At 44.4% G+C, this 13,107-nt stretch overlaps 1 protein-coding gene across 3 annotated transcripts in view; it reads left to right on the forward strand.

Annotated features, from left to right (window-relative positions):
* The window catches only part of SLC16A7 (solute carrier family 16 member 7), a 92,316-nt gene that overhangs the window by 22,470 nt on the left and 56,739 nt on the right, over nucleotides 1–13,107 (forward strand). The window lies entirely within an intron of this gene.

The raw sequence follows: 13,107 nt of genomic DNA on the forward strand, positions 1-13,107 counted from the left end.
AAGCTGTAACATGTTTATGAGAGATCCTATGCAGGCAGTATTCTAGTATTGGATCACTATCTGTTTATTTGATTGTTTGTTGGTATCTTGCAATATTGTTTTTTTTTCTGGTGGGCAGTCAATATCACAAAGGCAATCCATTTGGGGGGCATTCATCCACCTCTTTGCTACCCCCCTCCGATCTCCCCCTTCCCCTTTTTTTTCCTTCCCCTCTCTTTTATCCTTCTCCCATTTGCCACCCCCCCCCCCCAGCCCCCGCTCTTTGGCTTGCTTTCCCCAGTGTCAACCACACTCCTACCTAATTGTATTATGTATTATTTATTTCGTTAATTTTTTTCGTTTTCAATGTTGTGTTTTAACTTTTTATTATTATTAATTATTTTTGTACATTCATAGTATCATTGATATAGTGGCAGCCTACCTTTTCACTTGTCAGCTGTGCAGAGGAATCAGGTTGCTAGCGGAGGAGATCAGGACAAGAGCGCTATTGCAGGGCAGACACCCGAAGGAGGGGTGTTTGACATCACAGTGCTGGGGCGTGCTCCTCCCCGCAGTAGTTTGAGTGCTGGCCTCTTCGGAACCATTTCTCCTGCCGCCGCCATACCTCTGCAGCACCCGCTCATGCGTGCGCCCGCACACACCATCACGTTCGGCCGCCTCCTGCACTATCATGTTCGGCCGCCAGCACCGCCCGCGCACAGCTTCTTTGGCCGCCTGGCTGCGCCTCCGTAAACACTCTGGCGCCTCTCAGTTTGCGCACCGCTGATCTTTAAGATCTGTCATATCTGCTGTGGAAAGTCCTCATGCTACTAAATGTAAACAGGATTTGTATATGACCCTATGTGTACTTCAGAAGCAGGTGTTTTGTTACTTTTTCAGGCTTTAGTTATGGCTGTGTCGTTGTTTGCAAATTCATATAGATAAGAGCAATTACGGGTTCTTAGATATTGAGTAGTTTATTGCCTGTACAGAATAAAGTATGATCATACACGAAAGTCAATGAGACTCTGCAAGGGGAGGTCCCAAGCATGCTTTATATACACTTCTCGTGTTCATTGTCTAACAGTGTTATGGACCCTCAGATTCAAGCTGATTATTGATAACTGGAATTCAGTTTTTTTTTTTAAAAGAAAAAGTAAATTTATTGATACTTACAATACAAACACTGCAGGGAAAATCAGTTTGTCATACGAGACTTCAGGCTGATTCTAAAGAAAGGTATTTTCTCTTCAGTCTTTGTACAGCATATGTTACGTTACAAAGCAGATTACAAAAACTGACTTGTCATTCCTTAGCAATTCTATATTAAAAGGCTGACTTGTCTTTTCTCAACAATTCTATATTTAAAGGCTGACTTGTATTTTCTCAGCAATTCTATATCTGTTTTTATCTTGTAAAAACAGGCCACAACAGAATACAGTCTATCACATACTCTGGAAGATTGACCAACCCTGTTGTTGATTGTAAACTGCCTAGTGACAGTTTTTTAACTGAGAGCAGAACCATTAGTCATCCGGACATACATACAGACACATTTAACCCATTCACCACATGTAGTTATTACATTGCAAGTAACTCTGGCCCCCCTCTTTCAGCCAAAAGACCCTCATAGTCCAAATTTCCATATCAATAGGTTGCTACAGCTGCCTTCTGTTGCATGAGACTTTCTGTTCAAGCTAATTGGGAAATATCTTAGTGATTATTGGGCATCCTCCCTACAAGCGAGATAGATTATAAGCCCTGCATGATTCTGCTCCCTTCTCACAGCCTGTGTGCTCTGCGGCTTACTCAGAGCTTGGGTGCTCTGTGGCCTGTTCGAATCGTGGGTGCTCTCCTGTCTCAAAGTTGGGTGCTCTGTTGCCATTTTATGCAGAAGACTATCTTCCCTGCCACATTTTTTGACTTAAGTCTGGCTGCTTTTCAACCTTTGGGCAATCAACTTGAATGCTCTGCCAGCTTTTTAGACATATTTTCTCTCTGATATTGGACTTATGTTTCTTGTTTGGTAGTCTTTTTTTGTTCTCCCATCTTGAGAAGGGTATTGCTATGGTATTGGGTATTGCTATTTGTACTAGCATAGGAGGGACAAAGAAAATGTTAAATTATTCTTACAGATTTATAATTCATTTTTTTCCCCTAGTCCCTCCATGCCAGTGCAAGGTTCCCTCTCTGAAAATGTGTTTTTGTTTTTTGTCCATTAGGCTTCTCTTTTTTGCTTTCTATTCCTCGGGTAGATGGATAACTGCTTGTAGATGCTGATTGATTCTGAGTCGTTGAAAGTTTTTGTCCTACCTCCGAATGGGCTTAGAATAAAAATGATCATTTCAAATTATTTCCCTCTAGGCATTCCTATAGTGAATGTTACTGGTACTTGTTGTTAGTCAATCAGTGAATGTTTGTAAAAGGTTGACTAATGAAGGAATATGAAATATCCTGAAATCATATGTAACCACCTGTGTGATGCATGCAAGACATTCAGATTGCCCATGGCAGGTTTCTCTACAATGGACTATGGACATATAGCTGGTAATGGACAATAGCAGCCAATGACAAAGGCTGTTGAAGAGGTGGGACTAAGGGAGAGAGGACCTTGTAAGAGGGACAACCATGATACATGAGGTCAGAGCTGCACAAGCCTGAATGCCTTCAGGCTTGATCAAGTGTGACCCGGGGCTAGTCTGAATCCTGCTGAGGGATTGTAGAGATCCACTGGAGGGAGAGCAGTACTTGGTGCAGAAAGGACCAGCAGATCCGCGCCGGAAAGCGCACGGAGTGTCAATCAAGTTTGCAGGGGACCCCCAACGACTGCAGTTAAAGTGGTACCGAATCACCTTTGTGAAGTACAGGCCTGCCACACTTTAGTGCACTAAGAGCTCCCACGGTGTGCCAGCACCATAAAATAAGTCCATATACCATAGGGAGAGGTAGTGGCTCAGTGAGTAAAGACACTGACTGGCGCTGAGTTTGAAGCAGGGGAACCTGGTTTAATTCCCGGTGTCGGCTCCTTCTGACTTTGGGCAAGTCACTTTATCTCCCTGTGCCTCAGGCACCAAAACATAGATCTTAAGCTCTACGGGGCAGGAACTGTGTGTGCAAAATGTCTGTGTAAAGCGCTATGTAAAACTAGCAGCGCTATACAAGAACAAACTATTATTATACCCAGGATTAGGTGGTATACTCTTAACTGACACTGACACATACCTGCGCAGTGTTATTGTCAAGTATTATATATGTATTGTGACAGAAACCAGGGGATGGTAATAAATTCCTAATGTAGGGCTCCCAGGATACTGAACAGTTTCTATCCTGTTTAGGCTGCAAAGTGCAGCCTCATAATACATGCACTCCATCCCACAGTTTGGCATGAGGGATCCAGACCAGAGTTTGTCTGCTGCCTGATACCTGTCCTGCTAGTTAGAAATCAGGTATTTAAGACTGATTTCCTGGTTCCTCTTCCCTCTCCCCAAGAGCCTGGAGGCAGGAAGGCTGCTGGAAGCAGAGAGGGGAAAAGCCTCTCCCCAAACAGGTTAAATCATTCTGCTCCTTTTTTCTAAAACTGCAAAGTTCCTTATTTTTGTTGTTGGAAGTGGAAAAGCCACTCCAACCCTGAGTCAGGGAAAACCTTAGTTAAGTTATTGCTCAGGTGAGCAGGCTTTTGTTTTGCTTGTGTTTCTTTTGTATGCACTGTGGCAGTCTCAGTGCCTGGGACTGAATAAACCAGGCATAGCCTGTTTAAAGGAACAGCACGTTACGCCTCATCATTTAACCTACCCTAAAAGACAGTGTTCTAACAGTCCCGGACAGACGGCGGAGCCCCAGAGTAAGCCGTTTGTCACATATGGTGGAGAATGCGGGCAGAACACTAAAAGATCTGCGGGTTAAAGAACTTTAAAAAAAAAAAAAGTTTTTTTTTCTCCAAACAAGATGGAAGACGTGGTGAGTGCGCTGGTACGCAATGTCGCTGCCCAGAAAGACGCGAATGAAACCCAGCAACAGGGGAATGCAACCCAGCAACAGCTGTTAATAGCCCAGCAAGAGACTAATGCAAACCAGCAACAGTTGAATGCAGCCCTGCAAGAGGCGAATGCAGCTCTGCAAATCGCGAATGCAAACCAGCAAGAGACAAACCGCTTGCTGAGAGAGGAGCAACAACGGTTCGCCCAGGGCTTACAGCAGGAACTCGAGATCCTGAGAGGGACTATCATTAAGACTCCACTGGAAGAGCCAGCCCCAGTCCCGAAAATGACCAGGGCAAGCCACTACCTTCAGAAGATGGGGCCCTCGGATGATGTTGAAACCTATCTTCTCACGTTTTAACGCACGGCACAGAGAGAGGGTTGGCCAGAAGCTGAGTGGGCCAGTCTAATCGCACCCTTCTTAAGCGGCGAACCCCAGAAAGCTTACTTTGATCTAGAGCCAGCCGAAGCTAACGTCTATGCAAAATTGAAGTTCGAGATCCTCGCCCGCCTCGGCGTAACCACGGCCGTTCGCGCCCAAAGGTTCCACGCATGGTCCTTCACGTTGGATAAAGCCACCCGATCCCAGATGTATGACCTCATCCACCTCGCTCGGAAGTGGCTACAACCCAGCAAGCCACATTGTGGAACGGTTGGTAATGGACCAGTTCTTGAGGAAACTTCCCTCTGCCCTACGCCGTTGGGTCAGTCAGAATGACCCCCACAATGCAGACGTGCTGGTGGCCCTCGTAGAAAGGTACAATGCAGCAGGAGAGCACCTGCAACCCACAGTCATGGATTATCCCCACTACCCAAGGTTCCAGGACTCTTCCAGAGACGGTAAAAGGGTACCAGGGTTAAGGGGGGCTGAAGAGCGACGACCGCCTTCACACAGCACCAGCAACAGTGGCTCGCATACTATGGGCAACAGCCAACATGGAGAGCCGAAAAAGGGCTCTAAGTGGGACACAGACTATGTACCTAAATGTGTAAATTGTTATGAGAGGGGCCACACCGCAAAAGTTTGCCCACTAAATATTGAACCAATGCAATGCAACAGCGTTGAACCTTATTCATTGTGGTCTCAATGTCTGGGCCTAGCCCAGAGGACCCCTTGAATAACCATCTCTGGGCATTTGTAAAGGTAAATGGTAAGAGGGTTCGGGCACTACTTGACTCTGGGAGTATGGTTACACTAGTGTCCGAATACCTGTTGCCCATTGGGAAAAAACAGGTAAACAGGTCACAAAGAGTGGCAATTTGTTGTATACATGGGGATAATCACGAATATTCCACTGTTGATGTTCTTATTGAAACAGAGTTTGGTTCTTTAGATTTCAAAGTGGGTATAGTACCCAAATTGGCACATGATGTGTTAATAGGGACCGACTTTCCCCATTTTCTAAAAATGTGGTCCTCCTCTCAGAATAGCGCCCAGAGTTCAATAGCGGACCATAAAGAAATAACAGAAGAAACAAATCCTTTCCCTTTTTCAGAAATGGAGGTTGACGAGGGCCCAAATAAAAACGGGAAAGAGGAAGAGTGCTGTAAAATCCCCTTTCCCATGGCCACCTGGGTAGGGAATACCCCAAATCAAGATGCTGAACAGGCGCTTACCACCCGAGAACAGGATAAGACCTTCGCTGACCTAGAGGTCAGTCCTGGGAGTTTTAAGAAGGCCCAGTGGGAAGACCCCACATTAGCGGAAGCAAGGGGGAATATACGGGACCAGAATAGTACTCCTGGCCAACCAGATAGGTCACTTGCCTACCCCTACTTCGAGGTAGAGAATGACCTAGTATATCGGGTTGATAAAAGGAAATCAATTATAACTAAACAATTGTTGGTACCATGGACATTCCGTAATGTAGTATTACACCTCGCACATAGTCACCCATTGGGGGACACCTAGGGGTGGAAAAGACAAAAGAAAAGGTTCTCCGAAGCTTCTATTGGCCTGGGGTTCTGGCAGAAATGACAAATTATTGCTCCTCATGCCCAGAATGTCAGATCACCGCCCCGTTCAAAGCGTATCGTAGTCCATTGGTACCCCTTCCCATAATATATGTACCATTTATCCGGATTGCTATGGATCTAGTAGGACCCCTAATAAAGTCGGCTAGGGGACATCAGCATATATTGGTAATATTAGATTATGCCACCCGATATCCGGAGGCAATTCCCCTACGTACAGTACCGACAATGTTTATTGAAGCAAAAGCCGCCGGTTGACCAGGACTTACTCCGGCTGGTGCTGAGAATAGTCAGTGCGCCAGCCGCATCCAGCCGCGTCCCCTCCGTTTCCCCCCCCTCCAATCGGCGCGCAATTTAAATACCTTCCCGACCCCCTAGCGGCTCCTGCTGTGCCCCTCTGCATCCCCGCTCCCCCGCTTACCTCATTTCAAACCTTCAGGGGAGTCGGGGAAGCCGGGGAAGCCGGGCGCGCACGTCACTGTGACGTCACCGACGTCACGCGAACGAGCCGCTTCCCAACGCTTCTCCACGCTGCCGCCACGCATCCAGCCGTGCGGTTTTTAGTCGAATAAACATTGTCGGTGCTGTAGCACCTCTGCTAAAAACATAGCAAAAGAGTTAATAGTCCTGTTTACCCGGGTCGGAATTCCTAAAGAGATCTTAACTGACCAGGGAACACCATTTATGTCCCAAGTAACAAAAATATAAACTCCTAAAAATCAAGCATCTCAGAACCTCAGTCTATCATCCACAAATAGATGGTTTAGTGGAACGATTCAATAAAACCTTAAAAAGCATGTTACGCCGGGCAGTCGATAAGGATGGGAAAAACTGGGATTGTTTGTTACCATACCTGTTATTTGCCATTATGGAGGATCATCCACAGGCTTCTCCCCGTTTGAACTATTGTATGGCCGACACCCAAGGGGCTTACTTGATATAGCCAAAGAGACTTGGGAACACGAGGTTATCCCATACAGAAGTGTAATAGAGCATGTTGCCCAGATGCAGGACCGCATAGCTGCAGTCCTACCTATAGTGAGGGAACACATGGAAAAAGCTCAAGAGGCACAGAGGAATACGTATAATAAGGGTGCTAGGGTCAGAATTTTTTTTCCAGGCGATAGGGTGCTAGTTCTGGTTCCCACCGTAGAGAGTAAATTCCTTGCTAAGTGGCATGGGCCATATGAGGTCTTGGAAAGAGTGGGAGAAGTAAATTACAAGTTGAGACAGCCAGGTAGGAGGAAACCTGAGCAAATTTACCATGTAAACCTACTTAAGCCCTGGAAAGATAGAGAGGTCTTGTTAACCTTAGTACCCCCAAGTCCATCAGAGAATCGAGAAACTGACCCAGAGGTTAGCATAGCTGAGACCCTGTCCGTTCATCAGAAACGAGAGGTCCAGAATTTAGTAAGAAGAAACAAAGAAGTCTTCTCTACACAGCCAGGCAGAACTAGCGTAATTGAACATGACCTAGTCTCTGAACCGGGGGTCCGAGTTAACCTTAAATCGTACCGAATCCCAGAGGCCAAAAGAGAGGCTATAAGTTTAGAGGTTAAAAAAATGCTAAAACTAGGCGTAATTGAGGAATCCCAAAGTGGGTGGAACAGCCCTATAGTTTTAGTCCCAAAGCCAGACGGTTCAACAAGGTTTTGCAATGACTACCGTAAACTAAACGCTGTGTCAAAATGTGATACTTATCCTATGCCCAGGGTTGATGAACTGGTAGAGGGACTGGGCAAAGCCCGATATCTCACGACCCTAGACCTAACAAAAGGGTACTGGCAGGTTCCCCTCACAGAAAGGGCAAAAGAAAAGACAGCCTTCTGAACCCCAGACGGCCTCTTTCAGTATAGGGTGCTGCCTTTTGGCTTACTGTACATGGAGCTCCCGCCACATTCCAAAGAATGATAGATACAATTTTAAAACCACATGCTCGGTATGCTGCCGCCTACCTGGATGATGTGGTAATCCATAGTGAAGATTGGCAATCCCACCTTCCAATGGTCCAAGCTGTGCTTGACGCAGTTCGGTCTGCTGGACTAACTGCTAACCCCGCTAAATGCACTATTGGTCTGGAGGAAAGCCAAGTATCTGGGGTATTCTATTGGCAGAGGTTTACTCAAACCCCAAACACTTAAAGTAGAGGCGATACAAAATTGGCCAAGGCCAGTTACAAAAAAACAAGTAAGGACCTTTTTGGGATTAATTGGTACTATAGAAGGTTTATTCCCAATTTTGCAACTAAGGCAACCCCACTAACTGACCTCACAAAAGCAAGAGGGCCACTAATGGTAAAGTGGTCCCCCGAAACCGAACAGGCCTTTAGAAGCCTGAAAGAAACTCTCTGTGCCCAACCAGTGTTGGTCACATCTGACTTCTCTAAAGAGTTCTTAGTCCAAACCGACGCATCTGAGGTAGGGCCGGGGGCTGTACTCTCCCAGGAGTCACAAGGTGAGGAGCATCCCATCCTTTATTTAAGTAGGAAACTAAATCCCCAGGAGAAAATTACTCCATAGTCGAGAAAGAGTGTCTCGCAATAAAGTGGGCTGAAGAGACGCTCAAATACTATCTGTTGGGGAGAAAATTCCGGTTGGTCACAGATCATGCACCCCTCACCTGGATGTGTCAAAACAGGGAGAAGAATGCTAGAGTAACCAGGTGGTTCCTAAGTCTACAACCCTTTACATTTTCTGTGGAACACAGGTCAGGGCACAAACATGGCAATGCTGATGGGTTGTCATGGATGCACTCCCTAATATCCATGGTCGCTCATCCCTCGGGGTCTGAGCTGGGGGGGAGGATATGTGACAGAAACCAGGGGATGGTAATAAATTCCATATATAGGGCTCTCAGGATACTGAACAGTTTCTATCCTGTTTAGGCTGGAAAGTGCAGCCTCATAATACATGCACTCCATCCCACAGTTTGGCAAGTGCTGGAACTGAGGGATGAGGGATCCAGACCAGAGTTTGTCTGCTGCCTGATTTCTGTCACCTGTCCTGCTAGTTAGAAATCAGGTATTTAAGACTGATTTCCTGGTTCCTCTTCCCTCTCCCCAAGAGCCTGGAGGCAGGAAGGCTGCTTGAAGCAGAGAGGGGAAAAGCCTCTCCCCAAACAGGTTAAATCATTCTGCTCCTTTTTTCTAAAACTGCAAAGTTCCTTATTTTTGTTGTTGGAAGTGGAAAAGCCACTCCAACCCTGAGTCAGGGAAAACCTTAGTTAAGTTATTGCTCAGGTGAGCAGGCTTTTGTTTTGCTTGTGTTTCTTTTGTATGCACTGTGGCAGTCTCAGTGCCTGGGACTGAATAAACCAGGCATAGCCTGTTTAAAGGAACAGCACGTTACGCCTCGTCATTTAATCTACCCTAAAAGACCGTGTTCTAACAGTCCCGGACAGACGGCGGAGCCCCGGAGTAAGCCGTTTGTCACATATGGTGGAGAATGCGGGCAGAACACTAAAAGGTCTGCGGGTTAAAGAACTTTAAAAAAAAAAAAAGTTTTTTTTTCTCCAAACAAGATGGAAGACGTAGTGAGTGCGCTGGAACGCAATGTAGCTGCCCAGAAAGACGCGAATGAAACGCAGAGCCCCGGAGTAAGCCTTTTGTCACAGTATGTTGTATAATGAGTATAGTGATCCTTTGCTGAGGAACACAAAGTTTTTAGGACTGGGTAACGATTACATAAATGCAGTTGTACCACACACGGCGTGTACTGATTGCCTGCCGTTTGACCGTAAGTCATGTGTGGCATATAGAGAGCAATACAGAACTCGGACCCCTGCCTCAGCACCAAGTGTGAGTCTGGGGCATAGAAGTAAGAGTGGTTAAACATTGATTTAATAATTTTTTAACACACAGTACAATATTTACATTAAAGATTAGCACCTTTTGTTCCATTTGTAAATGTTTATAAGGTTCAAGTTATGTAAATTCACTTTCCAGATTTATGAACAAAAATTACATTTCATAAAGTACATCACTAAATTCCACAGAATATATTCTGCTTTGATAAGGGATAGTTCTATTCAGAGTTTAGTTTACTTGCACAGGGAGATCTTCTGGAGAATGGCTAGAAGTGGGTGAATGTGTAAAATGTTGACCCACAAATTATTTGCCTTTTTTTGGTCAATTTTTCGATTTGCAGATGAATATTCATATGTGAAGGTGTTATAGTAGGTCGAATTGAATGTGCGAATTCTAGCTGCCGGGGAAATTACATACATTTGCTCAACCTTTTTTAACATGAGAGAGAGCCTATTGTTAGAGTCCCTTCAAACACACCTACTAATGACTCCCATTAGCATATTTTCCTTGTATGTCAGGTGGGCCCATTTTTTGTGCACAGGTGTCTCCACATTTGTTTAAGGGGATATATATATAAAAAAAAAGAAAGAAGAGGGGGGAGAATATCACTCACAAGTGTGGGAATAAAATAGGCAATTTGTGAATCAATGTCACCGCTAACCAGCTATCCCAGCATCTGCAGTCCACAATCAAGTTCTTATTCCATGGACTCAAAAGACACGAGTCCGCCAAGAAGCCCAATAAGCCTTTAAAATGTCCACAGGAGTTGCAGAGGAAGCAACAGTAAAGCCTGTGTTCCAACCGCCACGAATCTGCTCCGTGCGTGACCCGGCTAGTCGCGGAACTGCGTGTTGACGTAATGTCCGTGTGTGATGACGTACCCTGACGCGTCTCGACGCACACGGGCAACTTTCTCAAAGGGAATAGTTCGGAGTTCCTTGGCTGCTTATTTATGTTCAACGGGTTGCCTAGCAGCCCTATACTACCATTCTCATTGGTTTAGCGCATATGGTAATGAGCCAATACATAAACGGTTCAAAATGTATAAACAAATACTAAAATGGTATCTAAAGCATAACCACAATGATATCAAAAACAATTGGTAGACTAGATAAAAAAGAATAACTTGGTATAACCCAAAAACATCTTGTTAAGAATAACTGCTAAAACAAATAAAAATACATGAGTAAAATAAACAAAATTATACAAAAAATTGCTAAATACCTTAAACATAGTATCTCATACAGTGTTTCATTATATGAAGCATTTTGCTCATGTATACATAAAAAGAAGGGAGAGTAAATCTCAGCAAATAACTCGCATAATATTGAGAGGGTGAATTTTACTATATCACCCAAACAGACAGACGGATCTGTAATACACTTATATTATTATGAATATGCATGAATCATCCTAATCTACCCAGGTAGAACCAAAAGATAGAGTATATCAGGATTCGCTGAAGAATAAAAAAGAGAGCACAATGGAGAATCTTCAGAGGAAGGAGGAGATTAGACCTGAGTGCTCATATCTAAACACATTTAATCCACCAGGTATGAGAGTAACCAACTGGTGGATCCAGAATGTTACCCGTTGGCAGAGGAATTTGAAGCCATCGCCCACTCAATCCCCTGATGAAATCCGTTATCGGAAGAAACGTGTAGGGTCACGTGGTTTTACTGAGCTACGGTGGTGGACTAGCTCATACGCCAATTGCCAGGAAGGGGAAAACATTTCCCTGAGTCGCACGCAATACTGACAGAACTTGTTAGGAACCACAGGCTGTTCATTTAAGTTGCCGGAGGGACGATCTACCGTGATACACCGGCAGCAGTGAGGTTTGACATAACGGAGTAAGCGGTCGGGAAGCAGGCTACATGTTGGCGCATGGGTTCACCCATACAATGCTTTATTTGCATTGACAAATTGTGAGTGTGCATTTGTCTTGTTATTTATATTAAAACTCTGTTTTTGGATTTTACACATGGATCGGGCGCTTTTCCTCTTTTTTTCCCTATATATATATATATATATATATATATATATATATATATATATATATATATATATATATTATGTATGTACTAAGGCAGTTGATATTACTCTTAACCTCATATACAGTATCTTTTCCACGAGAAACAAAACTGGATTTGGCCTCCAAATGTCTACAAGTGATGCAGCCGCCTCTGCCAAATTGGCTCACAGGGGCGGAAGTGGTCAGTGAATCACTTGCCCGAAGTTTGCTAGGAGCTAAAATATTTTTAATATTCTTGGCTTTTCTGTAAATAATGGAAGCCTTCTCTGGAAGGATAGATCCCAAATGTGGGTCACACTTAAGAACATTCCAGTGGTTATTTAGAATGGTACGAATGAACCTAGATGATTGATTGTAAGTTGTTATGAATCTCAAACTTGTTGGACCAGGGTCCATAGTAGGTCTAGGGGCATCATAACTTTAATGTGACTGTCTCTTTAGTTTGGACTTATTGAGTAAAAGGGACCTATCTAGGGCTTTAACTTTACTGAAGGAGTCTGAAACAAGTTTGGTATCATAGCCTTTGGCTATGAATGTCACTCCCAGTCTCTGATTGGCAAAGAAAATTGCTTTCTCTAGTGCAATATATTGCAGAATATATGAGTTCTTCAGTATTAGGTGATACCTTTTTTATTTGGACTAACAATTTATGTCATAGGACGAGCTTTCGAGAGTTTTCCTCTCTTCCTCAGGTCGGCAATACTGATATACAAAGGTTTCTACGACTTAGACAGGGATTGGGAAAAAAAAGGAAGAATGTAGAACAGAGGGATGTATATGAGGTGGGGTGGGAAAGGCACTGGAAGGGTGTTAAAACAGAGATAAGGAAGGTGAGAATTAAGGATTGGGGGGCTGTATATCCACAGCAGCACCGAGGGGGAAGAGGATGCTGGGGGGGTGGGGGGAGGTATAGGATTGCACTTTGGCAGGGAGGACCATTACAACAAATTATGATCGTGTTTGAGAAACCCCATGTCTGCATTAAGTCCACTTGTTTTGGTGTCAAAGATTCTTATCATTCTGAGCTCAAATCTTTTACGTTTTTGGGTGCATTTGAACATTCCATTGAGGATTTTGATTTTTGGAATGATCTGGTTGTGAGAAATTGTGTCCCACTGGTGAGCAGTATCTTCCTTCTTCATGGTGGAGTATAGAGTGTCTGTGCATATTCATTCTTCCTTGAAGTTTTTGGCTGGTTTCCCCAATGTAGCATCCTTGGTCACATTTGTTGCACTGAACCATGTAAACCAGGTTCCTGGATGTGCAGCTGTATGATCCTTTAACATTGAGTGTTCCATTGTTGTGACCTGCTGTGGGATCTTGGCATATATGTTTGC

This window comes from Ascaphus truei, chromosome 5, assembly GCF_040206685.1.
Source record: "Ascaphus truei isolate aAscTru1 chromosome 5, aAscTru1.hap1, whole genome shotgun sequence".
Lineage (NCBI taxonomy): Eukaryota > Metazoa > Chordata > Amphibia > Anura > Ascaphidae > Ascaphus > Ascaphus truei.